This window comes from Theropithecus gelada, chromosome 5 (assembly GCF_003255815.1).
Source record: "Theropithecus gelada isolate Dixy chromosome 5, Tgel_1.0, whole genome shotgun sequence".
NCBI classification, from domain to species: domain Eukaryota; kingdom Metazoa; phylum Chordata; class Mammalia; order Primates; family Cercopithecidae; genus Theropithecus; species Theropithecus gelada.
The window spans coordinates 15,122,069-15,140,011 of NC_037672.1; positions in this window are offsets into that span (position 1 = coordinate 15,122,069).

Genomic DNA, 17,943 nt, shown 5'->3' on the forward strand with positions numbered 1-17,943 from the left:
AAATACTTTTTTCAGCTATTCTTCCCTTGTATGGGTGTTGATAATCAGATAATCAAATAGCTTATTGCATATAGAAAATTGTTTTCTTTGAGTTAATTCAACGTGTTGCAACTTAGTTAGAATCCAGGAAAATAGTATTTTCCAATATGTATTTGGAATCTTCAAAGTATTAGGTTACAAATTATCTTAAAATAAGAAATATTTATGCAGCATAGAAGAACCAGCAGTTCTCCGAGGAGGATAAATAGCAGTCAAAATATCATAATGCACTTTATATCAGTTGTAAAAAGAAAAATACAGGCTTGGATTTATGGTATTACCATTAGAAAAACAATATGAGTATTTAAGAAACATAGCAACCTTAGCCATTAAATAGGCATCAAATAACATTCTGAATTAAGTTATAAGATTAAACGTAGATTTGGATGACAATGACAATATTGTCCATCATTGTCATCCAAATCCTGGTTTTATCTTATAACTCTTTTTAGGGGTAATTCTAGTGAATTGTCTCTATAAGATGTTTGAAATTAGTTCCATACACTTTTCCTGAATCAATTTAAATATTGATTTCACAAACAATAAGATGGTATGCTGTAGCATGTCTGCACTAAAAAGAAAAAAAATACTCCACAGGTGGGGAGTAATTTCAGTAGAGGAAAGTGATGAATATTGGATGTGAGTTCAGAAACCAGAGATTGATAAAGTCTTGTGATTGCTATATGCATTATGAAGCTACTGTGTTTTGAAAATTGCAAAACAGTCATTTTTAAAGAACAAAAATTTGGTGAGTAGCATACACAGATTTCAAACATAAATTGCATAACTTCATATTTCAGTAATTAAAGATTTAACAATTGGGATTTTGTGGCTACACAAAATATACTGAACCCATTACGTATAAGCCATGGATTCAAAGCTCCAGAAAGTTATCTTAATGAGGCATGTAAACTCTTTTTGTTTGATGTCCACACCAGATCATTATGGTCTGCCATTTCATGAAATAGCAAGACTTTTAAAATAAGTGATGTTTTTTAGTTTGTATTTCTATATTCTTTCCTACCAGGTATAGCACAGTGTAGTACAAGGGCCTACAGTTATAAGCCTTGGGAAAGATGCTGTTTTGGCCACATATTTCATCTGTGTGACCCTGGAAAGAGGGTCTCAGAGGGTCACTGTGGCCCTCAGTGTCTTTTCATTGGTAAGTGGGTCATCATCTCTTGTATAATAAGAGCTGAAAAAAATACCATTTTCCTTTTATTCTCCCTTCCTTTCATTTAGGCTGTAGTTTTCACTTTTTAACTACAAAGCAGTTTATCTCTTGATAACACTTCTAGTGTATTGTCCCTAAAATATTTTTGAAAGTAGTTCTATACACTTTTCCTGAGTAATAAAAACATCACATATTTGCTAACTTGAAAGAATCCCGAGTCAGGAAATGGCCTGGATTCTCTCTGACCTTCAACTAAAGTCTTTGACCAAAGGAGCACAGGTGACCCCTCTCTGCTTCATTTTCTGACTTATAGAGTATTGGACTCAATGACCGATCCTCCTCCCTTCTAGCTCCAAAATACTGGGCTAAACTCCATGCAACTCCCTTCTGGATAAAAATAGTAGACAGGCATGCACTATCAACATTTGTAGAAAATATGAAATGCTTACAGTCACTTTGTAATTGAGTCTAAGGTTTGAATGCATAGAGTTTAAATGCAATAATTGTGTTGATAACAACAAAGACATGTAAGTTTTTATGTACCTTTATGTTCTGTGCATTAGTCCTTCATTTCTGGGCATGAGGAGAAGTGATGGTTTCTCAGTGACTTTCCAGAACTCTAAGGCTGTGTTTCTCACACCAGACCTCAGGGTTTCTACATTTTGAACAAATTTCCAATATTGTACCCGTGCACACCTAAGTCTAAGAACTCTGCTGTAAGGTGACATTAAACAGCACCTGAAGTTATATTTGAGATGATTACTCAGTAATCATTGTACAGTTGATTTTCATAATATGGATTCAAACACTGAATAGAGCACAGTTTTAATTAAATCTGTATTTCTCAGTTGAAACTTTATTTTAGCATTACATGACTTCTATTTCATGAATCATAAATGTCATGTGTCTTCACAAACTGTAGTTCTGAATTTAATTCATTCACCATTTTGTCGTCAGAAAGAAGAGTTGATGTTTTTGAAAGATCTAAACAGCTTTGCAGCTGATGTTCTAAAGAAATAAAATATACTGCTGAACGCAGAACAAGCCTTTGCACTAAATTAATGTGAGTTTGAATTTCTGAGTTTCAGTAATAATAATTTCTGTCTTTGGCAGTCATTTTTGGACTGATGCGCATTATGTTTTATTCTTTTTGGACTTTATTCCATGGATTTCTAAAGGACATCAATTCGCTTTATTTCTGGAAGATGTAACACAAATTAAGTAATGTGCCTTTGATTCTAATGTACCTGTTACACCTTAACTAAAGCATGAGCAACATCATTTTTAAAAGCATTTCTTTGACATGAGAATATATGACAGAAACCATCGTAAATAGGACTTTTTGAAAACTACTTTGCTGAAAGGGGTGTTTTGTAAAGGATATTATGTTCTGAAGACCTAAAGGTGGGTTCTGTTTATGTAATAAAAGTGTATGAACCTATATAATTTCATGGCTTATTGGCTTATAGGGCCTTTTATTCATGATCAGTTATAAAATGTATTTTGTGCTGGACTTTAAATTTCTGGAAAATTTCAAAATACTGATGAAAGGGCCCCTGGTAATGACTCAGCAGGCTTTCCATTCCAGATTTATCTCTTTGAGAAAAAAGAACAGTGTTTCTCATTATCACCATGAAAATAAATAGACGCTGTTTCAAACCGTGTTAATCATTTAGTAAGTTAATTAGCAATAATCATTTTGCAGAATAAATTCAGACCTTCCAGTAATGTGTTGATAACTGTCAAAAATCCTTTTTTCTAAATCTAGCTGGCAAAGGCTTTCATTTTGGAATTCAGGAAGCAGGGGAGATTTTATTTACCACCCAGTTCCTGTTGCTAGTCCTTTTGAATTTTGCCTTTCAGAGTTTTTTGTTGTTGTTGTTGTTTTATTCTTTTTGTTATTCCCCAGTGGCAAGTTATTTATTGCTTCTTTTGGCCACTTATCAAATAGCAGTTGGTAATCGGGAGATTTTACGTGGTATTTAGGATAGTTTTTTGCTTTTTGCTAGTGTTTCTAGTTGAACTATGATGGATTAAGGGTAACTGAGTAATTTTTCTCTTGACATCGATGCCCTTTAAGCTCTTTCGGGCTGTGATCCTGCTCTTGTTATTAGCTTTCATTCTGTTCATTAATCAGTGTTTTCATTCTGGCAGTTTTTCCTTTTCTTTCTCCTTCTTGTTTCTGAGATTAAAAAGTGAAAGCAGTCTTTTACAAGGATCTATTGTTTGTTATCTTTTAGGCAAACCCAAATATTTATTTCTCTCTTTTGCCTTCATACCCAAATTTATTGCAAATGCATGATAAACTTTCGGATTCTCAAAAATCTTCTCAGGGTTTCTGCTTTCCAGGTTTTAGAAATTAGATTATCTGATTTCAAGGCCTTAGATTTTCAAATTGCCCTTTTGTATGCATCTATTCTATTCGCTTTTCTTTTCAGTTCTAAGTCTATGTTTATGTGTAAAATGCTTCTCTTGTTTCTGACATTTTCCAATTTAGTATCAATTTCTAATAATGAACCACTTTTACCTGCTTGTCTTCCATGTGGATGCTTAATAAATACTATAACTTAGGTATACAGTTTCATGGAGGAGAAAAGAATGTGGTTAATTTTTTGAAATAGCAATAAGAAGAAAACGTATTGTAGCTTTAGCAAGCATTATTTTCTTGTGACAGTTTTATCCTCCTAATTATACTTTGCCTAAGCTGGTACTAACGTTAATTCACGTTCTCCTAAGCATATGCCCACTCTTGACAGATATACACTGGGGTTGCAAATTTGGCATGTATAATTTACACATAAATATTCGATTGCTAAGAAAACTGAGACTAAATCAGATGCTGGTCATTGTCATCTTTTAAATTACACTCTGACCTTTCATCCGTCTACTTAGCGGTGTAATAACACAATTGTCTTAATATAAATAATTCATTTCTAGTGCTGCAACCCATTTTTAAATATTCAATTTTAATATTTATTATAGTTCTTATATTTATTATCTGAAATGTTTGGCTAGATATTCTTTTTCTGAATAGTACTTAGTTTCATGTAATTTGATTTTATTTTTACTAGCTGGATAAACACACAATTTCTACTTTATCTTAATGCATCCAACAAAATCAATCTTGTATTAAGTAATTAAGGTCCAAAAATCAGTTGGTTCCACTGACTTTGGGCAATGCAATGTCCACTCCAAATCTGTAATTTGTTTCCCTCTGATATTTTGATAGTGTTCCACAGAGGATGCCTAATTGGTGTGATTAGCCTTCTTCACTGGTGTTTTATGGACAGTATAACTGGCTTCTCCCTTGAAAGCAAATAGTTTTCTTTATGTTGGGAGTATTTTTTAAAAATAGCTTATCAGCAAAGGTTTTTCTTCTGAGTGTGTTTTTTTAAGCTAAATCTTTTAGAAAGGCAGCAACCGTTAATCCTTCAGGGACATATATAAACACACAGGTGGATTTGCCCATGCGAGTATTTGTTTTTAGCTAATGGACAGTTTTTTCAAAACAATCTGTTCTTTTGCCTGTGTGCACCAAAGTGGGTGAAATATTTGGGACTACACCATAAAAAGTAATCTTGAATGATGGCAGTAGGCTATAAAAGTTCATCATGCAGAGAGTAGCAGAATATAATGGAGAAAGCTATAAACTTAGAATCAGGAGGCCTGCCACTTATTAGTTGTGGAACGTGGATGTGCTCTGGGCCATTATTACCTAATTTATGTAGCAGAAGGTGGGCTAGATTGTCTCAAAGTCTCCTTTCAGCTTTAGAGTCACATGATTTTTTAGGTGCCTCTTTGGTTATTTGAGGCTAGCATTAAATGCTGACATTCATTTGTAATATTATCCTTCTGGTGAGCTCAGGTACCCTACTGTAAATGATAATGTTTATCTGAAATTGCTTACCTTCAAACAGCAGTCTTTAGTATTTCTTATTCAGCATACGTTTGTTGACCAGATTTTATGTGCCCGGTACTGGTAAAAAGCCTTAGAGTAACAAAGGTAAATAAGATGAATTTCCCACCCACGAGTAATTACATTGCTATACAGTAAGTACCACAGTGGAAGACCATATGAAGTACCATGGTAGTTCAGAGGAGAGATTAATTAATTTGGCTTTGGGATGACCAGGTCAGCTTAGAAGGAAATGGCATTTAGATGGATCTGGAAAGATTTGTTTGCCAGATGGAAAACAGGGCTGAGGATGGCAACTGAACAGCCTGACAGGTGGGCGCTAGAGCACGGGCAGAATGAGATTTCCAAGGCTAAATAGTAGACCATGAATGGGGCTGGGATAGAGCATTTTGACTTAAGGAGAGTGGGGAAGAATGGCCTGGAAGTGAAATGAGAAATTAGGGCATTTGTAGGTTGCCAACACTTCCTCTTGGCCATCTCCACGTGTTGAAGAGTAATTCTGGTTGTTTGTTTGTTTGTTTGTTTGTTTTTAATCTGGTGTATATTGGGATATGCTTGCATTTCTACAAAATTTTCACAAGAATAATTGGAACAATAATCTGTTTATTGAACATTTACTATGCATTAAGTCTTACTCTCAATGTCCAAGTCCAGGATCTAGTTAAGACATTTTACCATCTTTTTTTTTTTCCTGAAAAGTTGTTTCAGCAGAACATTCATAGAATAAACTTAAAAAAAATTTTTTTTTGTTTTGTTTGGCTATAAGACAATAAATCATTCATTAAGGATTAACATTTTTTGACAGCAACTCACAGATACATTTTAATGATAGGCAATGTATTCACATATAAAATAATCATATTTAGCCTCAGAACCTCAAATCAAATCATTTCAGTCTATTGAAAGGATGAAATGGGATGTCGATGGCTTGGAAGCAGTCTTTTGTAAACTTTAAAGTTCTAGATTATTGTCAGTAAGTATAAATACCAGGAAGAAGACATTATGTATTCAATTTTGTGTCTGAGTCTCAGCCTAATCCCCCAATAGTTATGGAGTAGGGTAAGAACTGTATGTCAATTTGGAATCAGACTCTCTGTTTTGAGCCATTTAATTTAGACACATTATTTTAATGTAAGCGCTTTTGCTTTTTCTTTGGCAGTCAGTGTGCAATTTTAATTAGCACTTGGAACCCGGAAGAATACAATGATGAGCACAAGCATGAAGAAATACGTTCATAATGGCCTGCCTGAGGTCTCTGGCAGCACCCAAGAAAGACGCTTTCGGTATAATGCTCAATGCTTCTGAGAAATCATCCTTGCTGATGATTTATACTCTTGTACATTTAATTATTTTAGAGTTTCAAAATATTGGCATTAGCAGGTTTGTCATCTATACTACACTCAAGGAATATTAATTTCCTAAACTTATTCTGATGCAGTAACTGAGGTGTAAGAAAGCAACTTATTTTCTACATCTGCCCAGGACTCTCTTCCCAACTTTGCCAGTCAAGCTCTTCCACATCCTTTAAGCCCCAGCTCTAATATTCTCCCTCACAGTCTTTTTAACTTCCCATGGTCATTCTTTTGAATATACACCCATGGTTCATGCATCTTAGCGTCTTAGTGTGCACGCCACACTGTGTTGTAACTATTTTTTAATGCATTACTCCTCCTGTCAGCTCTCGATCCCATATTTGTAGGAACTGTGTCCGTATGTGTATTTTGGTTGCATCTAGTTGAAAGACAGAGCATGGTAGAACAGAAATAACATGCACCTTATAAACTAATATAGGTTGAATCCAAACTGCTCCTTACTTGCTGTGGGGACTGGGGCAAGTTACTTCTTTGAGCTTTTTTAAAACAACAATAGTAATACCTGCTATGCAGGATTGTTGTGAAGATTAAAGAAGCTCCATTCATTGGTTCAACAAATATATGGAGAAGTCTTATTACATGTCAGTAATTACAAGTGTAACTGTACTTGGTGTTAAGAATATAAAGGTGAGTAAGTCATGACTTTGTCCTAAGAACTTTACAATGTGGTAGTAGAGAAAGACTAGGAGATAGTTGCAACATAATTCTCAAAGGATGAGTAAGAATTCACTAGCATGGGAGTTATAGGGTTTAGGTTGAAAGCAGCAGGATTTGAAGTAGAAGGAGAACTGTATGCAATGCCTTTAAACCAGGGAGGGGATGCGAAGTCTAAGGCACAGAGAGAGATGTAATGTAGCTGTGATGGTGGGGTTAGGCTGCAGATATAAATATTACAAGGGGCCTTGCAAGCTAGGCACAGGGCAGAGGGAACCTGTGAAGAGTAGAGGATTAGATTTGCATTTTAGGAAGATCTCTTTCCTTGCTGGCATGTGGAATGGTTTGAGGGAGTCAAGAGAATCAGTATGACCAGTGAAGAGGCTGTAGCACAAAAGTGTTAATGGCCTCAACAGCAGGAGTTACGGTGGAAATGGGGTGGAGAGAATACGTTGAGAGATAATTAGGAGCCAGAAAAGGCAGGATGTGATACAGTGTACAGGTGGGGGAAAAGTGCGTAAGGAAGACAGAGGAAATTTCAGGGGAAATGTACAGAATTTTGACTTGGGGATGATGGTGCTATTCTCAGAGATAGGAAATGCAAGAGAAGCAGTTTAGGGTATAGGTAGGGAATGGAAAGTGACTCCAGTGTGGAAATTGTGGAATTTGAAGTGCCTATAGGGAGTGCAGGACATTTTGACATCATCATTTTGAGCTCTTGTATGTTTTGACCTTGCTGGGTATTTTTTGTTCTTGAATATAAATGTTGCCATCAAGATGATATCAACACTGATGAATTTTGTGGTAAAGATTTATTCCAGGGTTAACTTCATTAAGCTAGTTTAATTTCTTGACCTATTTCCTGTATGGCAAATTTAATCTTTTCCCATTTGTTCCCTCCTGTATTTTTATTTTACTAGCACTGTTTCCATCAGGACAAAATCTTTCTTGTGTACATTTTACAATGAATAATTGATTTATCAACTTCTTTATCATCATCTTTGTCAAATTTTTACAGATATAACTTTTTCATGGTAAATGTCATTTTAGCTCTACTATTTTTACCATGTCAAATTTTGTACATCTACTTTTTTGATTTTTCATTAATTTGTGAGCAATAATAATTTTTTGCCATTTTCTGTTTTTGATATTTTCAGTTGTATTTTACCTTTTTTTGTAACCAGCGAGTTTCATGAGACAATTTTTTCAACTGTAAATATTACTGAAGGTCTGTGATTCTCAAGTCAGCTTTTCATCTATAACAAATTTTGCTGTGTATCATTTTGGCCCTTGTCTGTTTCATTTTGGTCCTTAAAACCAAAACTGCCTCAGAATCTGAATGACATTCTTCTGCCTATGGAAGAGCCAATGAGAAAAGTCCAGAACATAGGTACGTGTATATAGGTATGCTGATTTGGAGAGAAGTCTAGGATGAAACGTAGATTTGTAAGCATTTGCATCTGGGTATGAGGGCAAGAGAGTGGATGACATCTTACCAGAGGGTATGTAGCATAAGAGAAGGGCACCCCAGAAAACTAGGAGAAGGAATCCAGGAAGGAGTGGTAGAAGGCAGGGAGAAACCCACAAGATGGCATTCTTGTGGAAGACAAGAAAGAGGAAGTGGTCAACAATGTTGGATGCTGCCAAGAGGATGCATACTGAAATGTGTGGATTTTGCAACAGTAACATCACCCTGTCATCACTGAAGGCAGCCTCATGAATGGAGAAAGATCTGCAGCTGGGTATACAGAAGAGGAGCAAGAAGGAAGCGAAGATGTGGAGACAATTACAAGGACAACACTGGGCTGCAAGAAGAAAAATTTGCTTATTGATTCACTGGTTTGTTTCCTTTTAATACGAGAGAGACTTAAGCATGGTTAGGTGCTGATGGGTTGGAGAGGAGAGGATGAATGTACAGGAGAGTTGGAACAGGATCCCCAAGAAGAGCATTAAGATCCCAGTCCTTTCCTGGGGTAGAATTTAGCATTGCTGCCTAAATCTTCATATCTAATGATTCCTCTGCAGCCGTGTGCCCAAGACAGAACCATCCTCAATCTGGCCATCCATTTGGGCTTTTACTTTGAGTTCCCAATTAAACCCCTAATTCCTTCCTGGGCCCAGAACTTTCTCCAGAGCTGCTATCACTTGCTTATCACCTCTCAGTCAAGGGGATCTTACTGCCCTTAACCCCACAATACTATCGCTTGCCGTGACCCTTGAATATTACTGCTTTTGAGAAAGTCTTGCTACCACGTGTTGGCCACAACATCAGATAAGCTTTGATACTCTTGCTCTCCAGCTGTGGACTGGGTCTTACCCCATCTACTAGATCCACCACTCACAGATTAGATGAAACAGAACACTCTGTTATGACCCTGACCATTCTCTGTTCTTCCCATTTGTCCGGAGACTGAATAAATTATGGCAAAACTTTTGTTGCCTTATGAATAATAGAGCGGCAGCCAACGCACACATCCTTCTTCTCTCCATCCACGGAGGGGTCATCTAACCATCCCCTGGTGTCTTCACTGCATGTTTGTTGGGCACTTCCTAGCACCAGGCACTGTGATAAGAAATGGAGGTTAAGCCATGAAGAAACATGGCTCCAGCCCTTAGGGAGCTCCCGGTCCTGCAGGTGAGTTAATCCTTGTTGCGATACTGTGTACTAGATGGGCAAAGTGAAGAACCAGTTAGCCTCGGTAAGCAGAAACTGGTAGATTACCCTATTTTTTTTTTTTTTTTTTTGTAGAATCTAAACAATCTCATGAGTTCAGCTGAACATATGAAATACACTCTTCTTATCCTCATGTAATCGTTTCCCCTGCCAGTCTACACAGCTCGCAAGGGTAAGTCTGTTTTATGAGTTGGATAGGTTCCAGGACTGCAATTTATCTTAAAGAAAACCCATCTGCTTATGTAGCAGCCAAAATCAGTTACTAAATCTCCAAGACATTGAAAAAAATGGCGTTTTCTTCAAATCCCTTTATATTTTTAGCTAGCATCCCCTTGCACCCTGACCCTGTTCTGACCTTTTTGTTGGTTGGTTGGTTGGTTGGTTGCTTTTGCCTTCAGGACAAAGTGCAGGACAGTTTTGTGTCTGTTCTTGAATCAAGTGTATTTGTTTGATCGCTGTGGAATTTAGTTCTGAGCGTATGAATGAAATAAAGGTAAACTGAGAGGTCATAATCTGTATCTTTCTCTGAGAAGTTCTCCAAGGCTCTACCTTTGCTTGCTTTGCTGTTTCTTGATTCCTTGGTTGTGCTGCTGTCTCTGGGTTCCAGCACTGACACCCCATGTGGGTAGGGTACTGTGAGGGACAGCACAGGTCTGAGAGAGAGAGCCTGGGAAAAGCTGGAGATGCCCTGTTCTTGTTTTCCTGCACCGGGCCTCTATACCCCTTGAGGTCAAAGCATGTCCCATTAGGTTGAGAATAAGTCAGAGATATTGGACATAAGTGTCTTCCTAAAAATTAAAATGTGCAGTAAACACTACGTTAAAATTATCTGTTAACCACTTTAATATTAACTTTGAACTCTACATTATGGCAGGCTGTTGGGAAAATTAAAGGTTTCCCAGCACTCTCTTTCTCTCTCTGACATTGTGTCCATCAGTTCCTGTTCTTGTCCCTTGCAAGGAATGGGTGGGACTCCACAGGTCCCTGACTGCATAGTTTTTTCAAATCCAGTGGGTCTTTCTCTGTTTCCCTTCAGGCTCCCTTGCTTGGATCACAGATGTGTGGAAGGCTGCCTATGATGCCCTCTGCATAGAGTGTTGCAGCCACTTGCCCATTCCTGGCACAAGTCTTCCCCTCCCTGCAGGAATGGTGCTCAGGACCCCAGTGGCTGCTTTCTTCCTCTTTCTCCCCCACTTCCCTAGGGCGGGAGGTGAGAGGAGTGGTGAATGTTAGACAGATCGGCTTTCATTTTGTATCCTCCACATCTGCTCCCTGAGGCAGTGAACACAGGTGCCTACCTGCTTAGATAGGGGACAGAGGAGCAGGGAGCGAAAGGATGAACTCTTGTGGAATCAAAATTGCACAGCTTTGTATCTTCAAATAGTGCCCCGACACACAAACAAAAGCTCTCCTAAATTACTAGGACTGTTTAAAAAAAAAAAAAAAAAAAAGTCTAACTTATTTAAAAAGCCACTATTAGCTAACGACAAAGATCTCTGGCAAGATTGAGAGAGAAGGCTTTTCAGACAGAGGTGGTGGTCTGGAGAGGCAGTGTCTTGTCTGTGCTGCTTCTTACTTTGTGTTCTCTTGTCACTTTCTCTCGGCCACACTCTTCTTGACATTGTCTCCCCTTCTCTATCCAATCCTTGTCTTTTTTCTGCTACTGTTCTCCACTCCCATTTTACACTCATCTTTGGCAGGCCATCTAGAGGATTGAGTGGGCACGAAGGTCCATAAACCATGGTTAGGCCTTGGTTTGACTTCTGTCTGCAGATTTGCTTTTGTAAAATATATCCTCTCAATGTCTACTTGAGATGGGCTTATTCCTTTTTAAAATTTCACATTTTGAATATATATAACACGTAATTCCAAAGTCAACATTATATAGTTATAGGCAACATAATATAGTTATACTCAGGTGATATGGTTTGGCTGCATGTCCCCACCCAAATGTCATCTTGTCACTCCCTTAATTCCCACGTGTTGTGGAAGGGACCCAGTGGGAGATAACTGAATCGTGGGTATGGGTCTTTCCTATGCTGTTCTCATGATGGTGAGTGGATCTCACAAGATCTGATGGTTTTATAAAACGGGAGTTTCTCTGCACAAACGCCTTTTTTTTTTTTGCCTGCCACCATCCACGTAAGATGTGACTTGCTCCTCCTTGCCTTCTGCCATGATTGTGAGGCCTCCCTAGCCATGTGGAACTGTAAGTCCAATTAAATCTTTTTCTTTTATGAATTGCCCAGTCTTGGGTATGTCTTTATCAGCAGCGTGAAAATGGACGAATACACCAGGATACTCTTACTTCAAGCCTTGAGTCCTGTACCCTGTTTGCCTCAGTTGGCTGCAAATTTTTGTTTCTAGTTTATTCTTCCAGTATTTCTTTTTGCAAATATAAGCATCTATATATGTCTTGATTATATTATATTATATTATATTATATTTATGCTTTGATATATTGACTTTGATTAATATTAAATATAAGCATATATATGCTTATATTAACATGTGTTAACTTGGATTTATATATATGCTTATATTTGCAAAAACATGTATGGTTTTATTTGAAAAATATGTATGCTTATATTTACAAAAAGAAATACTGGAAGAATTGCATATACATATATATAAAAGTGGTATACTACTTACCTTGATTTGCACCTTAATTTTTGCACCTAACAATTTCTCTTGGAGATCACTCCATATTAGTACATGAGGCTTTTTCTTATTTTTCTTCTTCAAAGCTGAATGTACAGCATTTTGGGGACATATCATAGTTTATAGATCCCCATCAGATATTTGGATTGTTTTCAATCTTCTGCTATTATAAATAATGACACAATGAATAGTCTTTTGCATCTATCAATGATACAAGTTTACTGGTACTATGATTAAAATGCTTTTGTTATCAGTAGCTTTATTAGGCTTTTTAAAAATTTAACATTGATTGCAAACACTCCTTGGCGGATATTGTATAAAAAATAGCATCTATAAATAATCAGTCAGAATGCTGGATTTGTGCCCTTACAATATATGAAGAACCTGATATATTTTCACAGTTGCATCCAGCCAATAAAACAGCCTGGTACCAACCTACCAGGATGTGGACACATCTCCAAAGCCTAACTAGTCTTACCCAGCTATATTCCCTATCTATCCTCAAATGAATGAAAATTCCCTGTCTGTGTTCTTTAGTAATCAGACTTATTCCTCTCTACAATTTATTACTCCTCAATTATGTGTTGAAACTGTTCGGATTAGCCTTTCCCAATGTAACCACACAAAAGCCTACTCTGCCTATACCCATTCTTAATTCTATAATCCAAATAGATTTTCCTGAACTAGCTCTTTTGCAATCCTATATCCAACAGCAAACTCTTCTTTTTATCTAAATTCAAGAATTAGAAGTCTGCTTACCCCCTTCTTCTTAAGGAAACTGAGGGGAATAGAACTGAGAACCTCAAATTTTAGCATTACCCATAAAAGAAATGGGACTCTATTTCCAATGTACCACAATTTTGTGCAAGTATTGACCCAAATTGAATGACCATTTTGGAATAAAGTGACTCCGAATGTTCAGAGACAACCCTCTCTGCAATGAAACCATTAATCTTGGCTCATTTGTCCATAAAATATCTTCTTGTAAGAGAAATTCATGCAGTGCTAAGCTTCTCACTACATGCAGTTTTGGGTTTCACTCATTTGTCAGAGCATTGATTCCTTCCATTGATACTTCTGAATTAGAAAAGTCTGTTATAAATGTTCCCAGGACTTTAGAAAAAGCTTTAATGACATTGCCACTTTTGTCTTGGCTTTACAAATGAATTCTCTCCAGCCTTGCTTCATTAGTTTTGCAAAATAGAGAAGTTCTGTATACTCTAACCACTCACTAGGGTGGTGCATGTGCTGTTAGTGTTGAAAAATGTAGCTTCTGTGTTAATAAATCAGAAATTGTTGCCCCAAATCTAGAAGATCTTAAAAGAAGAGACACAGGTTTTTCATCGCGTAGGTGATGCTACACCTACTGATTTGTTTAGTTGATTACATCGTAGCTCCTGGGAATCTCTGCTCTGGGAGATTTTTCAGTCCTTGGCGATTATTCTCTTTAGAGTCATTGTATTTACCTTCCTAGTGCATGGTGTCCTATCAGGGGTTTTAAATGCTGTCCAGCAGCTACTCACATATCAAGTGATTGCCATCAGGATCAGACAACTTAAGGAGCTCAACCACCTGACCAGTGATGGCTACAGAGGTGCTGATAACAGTGACACTACCACCCTTCCTTCCAGTGCAACTATGGACGATGATAATGTCTCTGTGACTCTGTCCCAGTGACTACGTCAACTCCCTCAATGGTGATAACCAAGACGAATGCTATACCGTTTAATCACAGTCTCAGCTTGCTGAGAGGATAAAGAGGATAACCAAAAAGGGGGCAGTTATTAAAACAAATTAAAATGGAGACTAGACCTGAAAATCCCTCAGCAGACAAGTGAGTTAGGCCTTGAAAATAACCTTAACCTTTTTAAAATTGCAAACGTAAGCAAAACTTAACTTGGGTCATTACATGTAAATGCTTATATCAGAGGAAAACAAAACTTAAGCTCAATCAATCAGAAGCAGCCAACTAACTTATATAACTAGAGACTTTCTAGTGGGACAAACCAAATAAGGAAATTAAATATTCACAATCAATCAAATATTTTATTTTTAATTTTAAGAGACAAGGTCTCACTCTGTTGCTCAGGATGGAATGCAGTGGCATGAGCATAGCTCAATGCAACCTCAACCTCCTGGGCTCAGGTGATCCTCCAGCCTCAGCTCCTAAGTAGCTAGGATTAAAGTTGTGTGTCACCATACCTGGCTAATTTTCCTTTTTTTTTGGTAGAAAAGGGAGCTGAAAGGGGGACAAAATAGGGAGTCTCACTATGTTGTGCAGGCTAGTCTCAAACTTTTGGCCTTAAGTGTTCCCCTTGTCTCGACATCTTCAGGTGCTTATTTCTGCATTCACTCTATAAAAGCCAGTTCCTTGTGACTCTTTATGGAGCTTCAAACCTCTTTTGGTTTGGTGCTTCCCAACTCTTGAATTGTTGTTTGCTCAGACAAACTCTTTAAGATTTGTATTGTGCCTCAGTTTTCCTTTTAACACTTTCTTTTAACAAAAACAAGTAGGGGTGAGGGCAGAAGGACAGAAGAGAGAGTCAGCGAGAGAGGTGGGGGTGGTGGGGGGAGAAGGAAGATGCCTGATTTTTAAAAAGATAATCTTTTGAACACGAACTTTCCTTTTGTTTTTTGAGACAGGGTCTCACTCTGTCACCAAAGCTGGAGTGCAGTGGCATGATCATGGCTGACTGCAGCCTTGATCTCCCATGCTCAAGTGATCCTCCCACCTCAGCCACCTGAGTAGCTGGGAACACGGACACACATTATCATGTCAGGCTAATTTCTTATGTTTTGTAGAGATGGATCTCCCTACATTGCCCAGACTGGCCTTAAACTCCTGTGTTCAAGTGATCCTCCTGCCTTGGCCTCCCAAATGAGATTACAGGTGTGAGCCACTGCACCCTGCCCAAGAACATTTTTGAAAGAAGACCTGGATACTTTAGGGAACTAGCTGACATTCTAAAGTGTTCTCTATTCCCTGTGGCTTTTGTGCCTTGTGAGAGGACTCTGAGAACTCCCAAATCCATTCCACAGCTATTGAATTAATGGGAGAACCTGATCAGTTTGAATGTCTGGTTTTGTCTTGGGAGGTGGGGCTGAGTGTCTTACACTTAGGCAGGATAGATTCTCCAGACATGCCTCTCCATCATAGTCTATTAATTTTTACTGATTTCTTTAACAAGAGGTAAAGCTCTCATTTAATATCAGGCCTATCTGGGAAGAGAGAATTTGCTGACATTAATGTGTGAATGGCATCTGTACTGGACACTGTCTTAAGAACAGACCCTGATTGAGCAAAGGAGAGAGAGCATATGTGATGATACCAAGTTATGGAAGATGGGCATATCAGTCAGGATTCTTTAGAGGGACAGAACTAATAGGAGATATATATAGGAGCTTGTGAAATATTAACTAACACAATCACAAAGGTCCCACAATAGGCCGTCTGCAAGCTGAAGAGCAGAGAGCCAGTCTGAGTCCCAACACTGAAGAACTTGGAGTTTGATGTTCAAGGGCAGGATGCATCCAAGAGAAGAAAGATGTAGGCTGTGGGGTTAAGCCAGTCTAGACTTTTCACATTTTTTCTTCCTGCTTTATATTCTAGCCATGGTGGCAGCTGATTAGATGGAGCCCAGCTAGGTTAAGGGTGGGTCTGCCTTCCCCAGTCCATTGACTCAAATGTTAATCTCCTTTGGCAACACCCTCACAGACACACCCAGGATCAATAATTTGCATCCTTCAATCCAATCAAGGTAACAATCAGGATTAACCATCACAGTGGGAGAGGATATCTTAAGATAAGGCTGGGAGTAAGACAAACATTTCAGACACTTACCAGAATGTCTCCCAATCTCTGCAAACTTAGCATGCCTCAAACGTTGGTATTCTTTTCACCCCTGAAGCTGCTGTTCCATCTCTTCTTAATTCTAATTCCCTTCTCCTGGGTCACTGAAACTGGAAACCTCAGTTCTTTTTATTTATCTCTTTGCCTCACCTATATTCACCCTCAAAATGTCATTTATCTTGTCCCCTGTGTTCTATTTTAGTCATTACTGCCCTAGAATAGTCCCTCATCATTAGGAGGACAGAAAAGTGTGCAGACTCAGGAGCCAGACCCCCCTTGGTTTAATTAATTGCCCTGTACTTACTAGCTTTGACTCTCTGGGCAACTTACTTAACCTTCTGTGCCTCAGTTTCCTCATGTCATTTGAGATGCCAAAGAGTATTTGTCACATGCAGTCAGAGTGAGGATAAAATGCTAGGAATAGTGCCTGGCCACGTAATAAATATATAATGAGCTCTAGGTATCATTTCAAAAGACTACTAACTGGTTTTGCTGCCTTCTTATCTCACTAATCTATTCCCCAGAGAGTGGGCAGATTGGTTTTAACAATGCACATGAACAAAGCACTTCCTGCTGGAAAAATTTCCATGATCCTCTGGACCTTCTCAAGTGGGTTTCATGCTGTCTTCCCAGCCTCATCTACTGCCACACCCTGGCAGGTCTTCTGTGCTCGCCTGGTCCTGGCACTGCCATCTGCATCCACATCTCTGTGCTGTCCATTCTCTTTGCCTGGGACTTTTTTCTTCTCCTTTGCTGCATGGACATCTACTTATCCTCTCAGGCACAGATCAGACGTTCTACACTCAGTGGAAACTCTGCTGACCTTACCTGCCTTAGCACCAAGTGGTGTTGGTGTGTTTCTTTTTATGTATTCCTGTGGCAATTTATATATCCCTCAAATTTAGCCCACCCACCAGAATGAACCATGTAGCAGCCCGAATGGACATTAACCCTATGGCACCCACACCTTGTAGGTGGGGAAGCTATGCCCTTCCTGCCCATCTCAGGTCGCACGGAATTCCTTGTGATCACATTGCCTATACCTTCCCTCATGGCATCACAGTATCCTCCCAGCAGCTCTTAGCACAATCTCTAAAGGAATTGAGGGAAGCATTCTTCAGTTTGTAGATAAGGGTAGGTGAGAAAGAAAGTGAGAGGAATGAGTTTGGGAAGGATGCATCTATAAGAGTTGAATTATCTGGTTTCTATGCCATGTATCTCTTCCGACAGCTTTCAGAAACCAATTTTTTGTTTGCTGGTTTGTTTGTTTGAGATGGTGTCTCACTCTGTCACCCAGGCAGGAGTGCAGTGGCTCACTGCAACTTCCACTTCCTAGGTTCAAGTGATTCTCCTACCTGAGTCTCTTGAATAGCTGAGACTACAGGCACGTGCCATCACACCCAGCTAATTTTTGTATTTGTGGTAGAGACTGGGTTTCACCATATTGGCCAGGCTGGTCTTGAACTCCTGAACTTAGGTGATCCATCCACCTCAGCCTCCCAAAGAGCTGGGATTACAGGTGTGAGCCACTGCACCAGGCCAGCTTTCAGAAACTTTTAAATATGACTGTCAAACTCTAGAAGATTCCTACACCAAGGATTT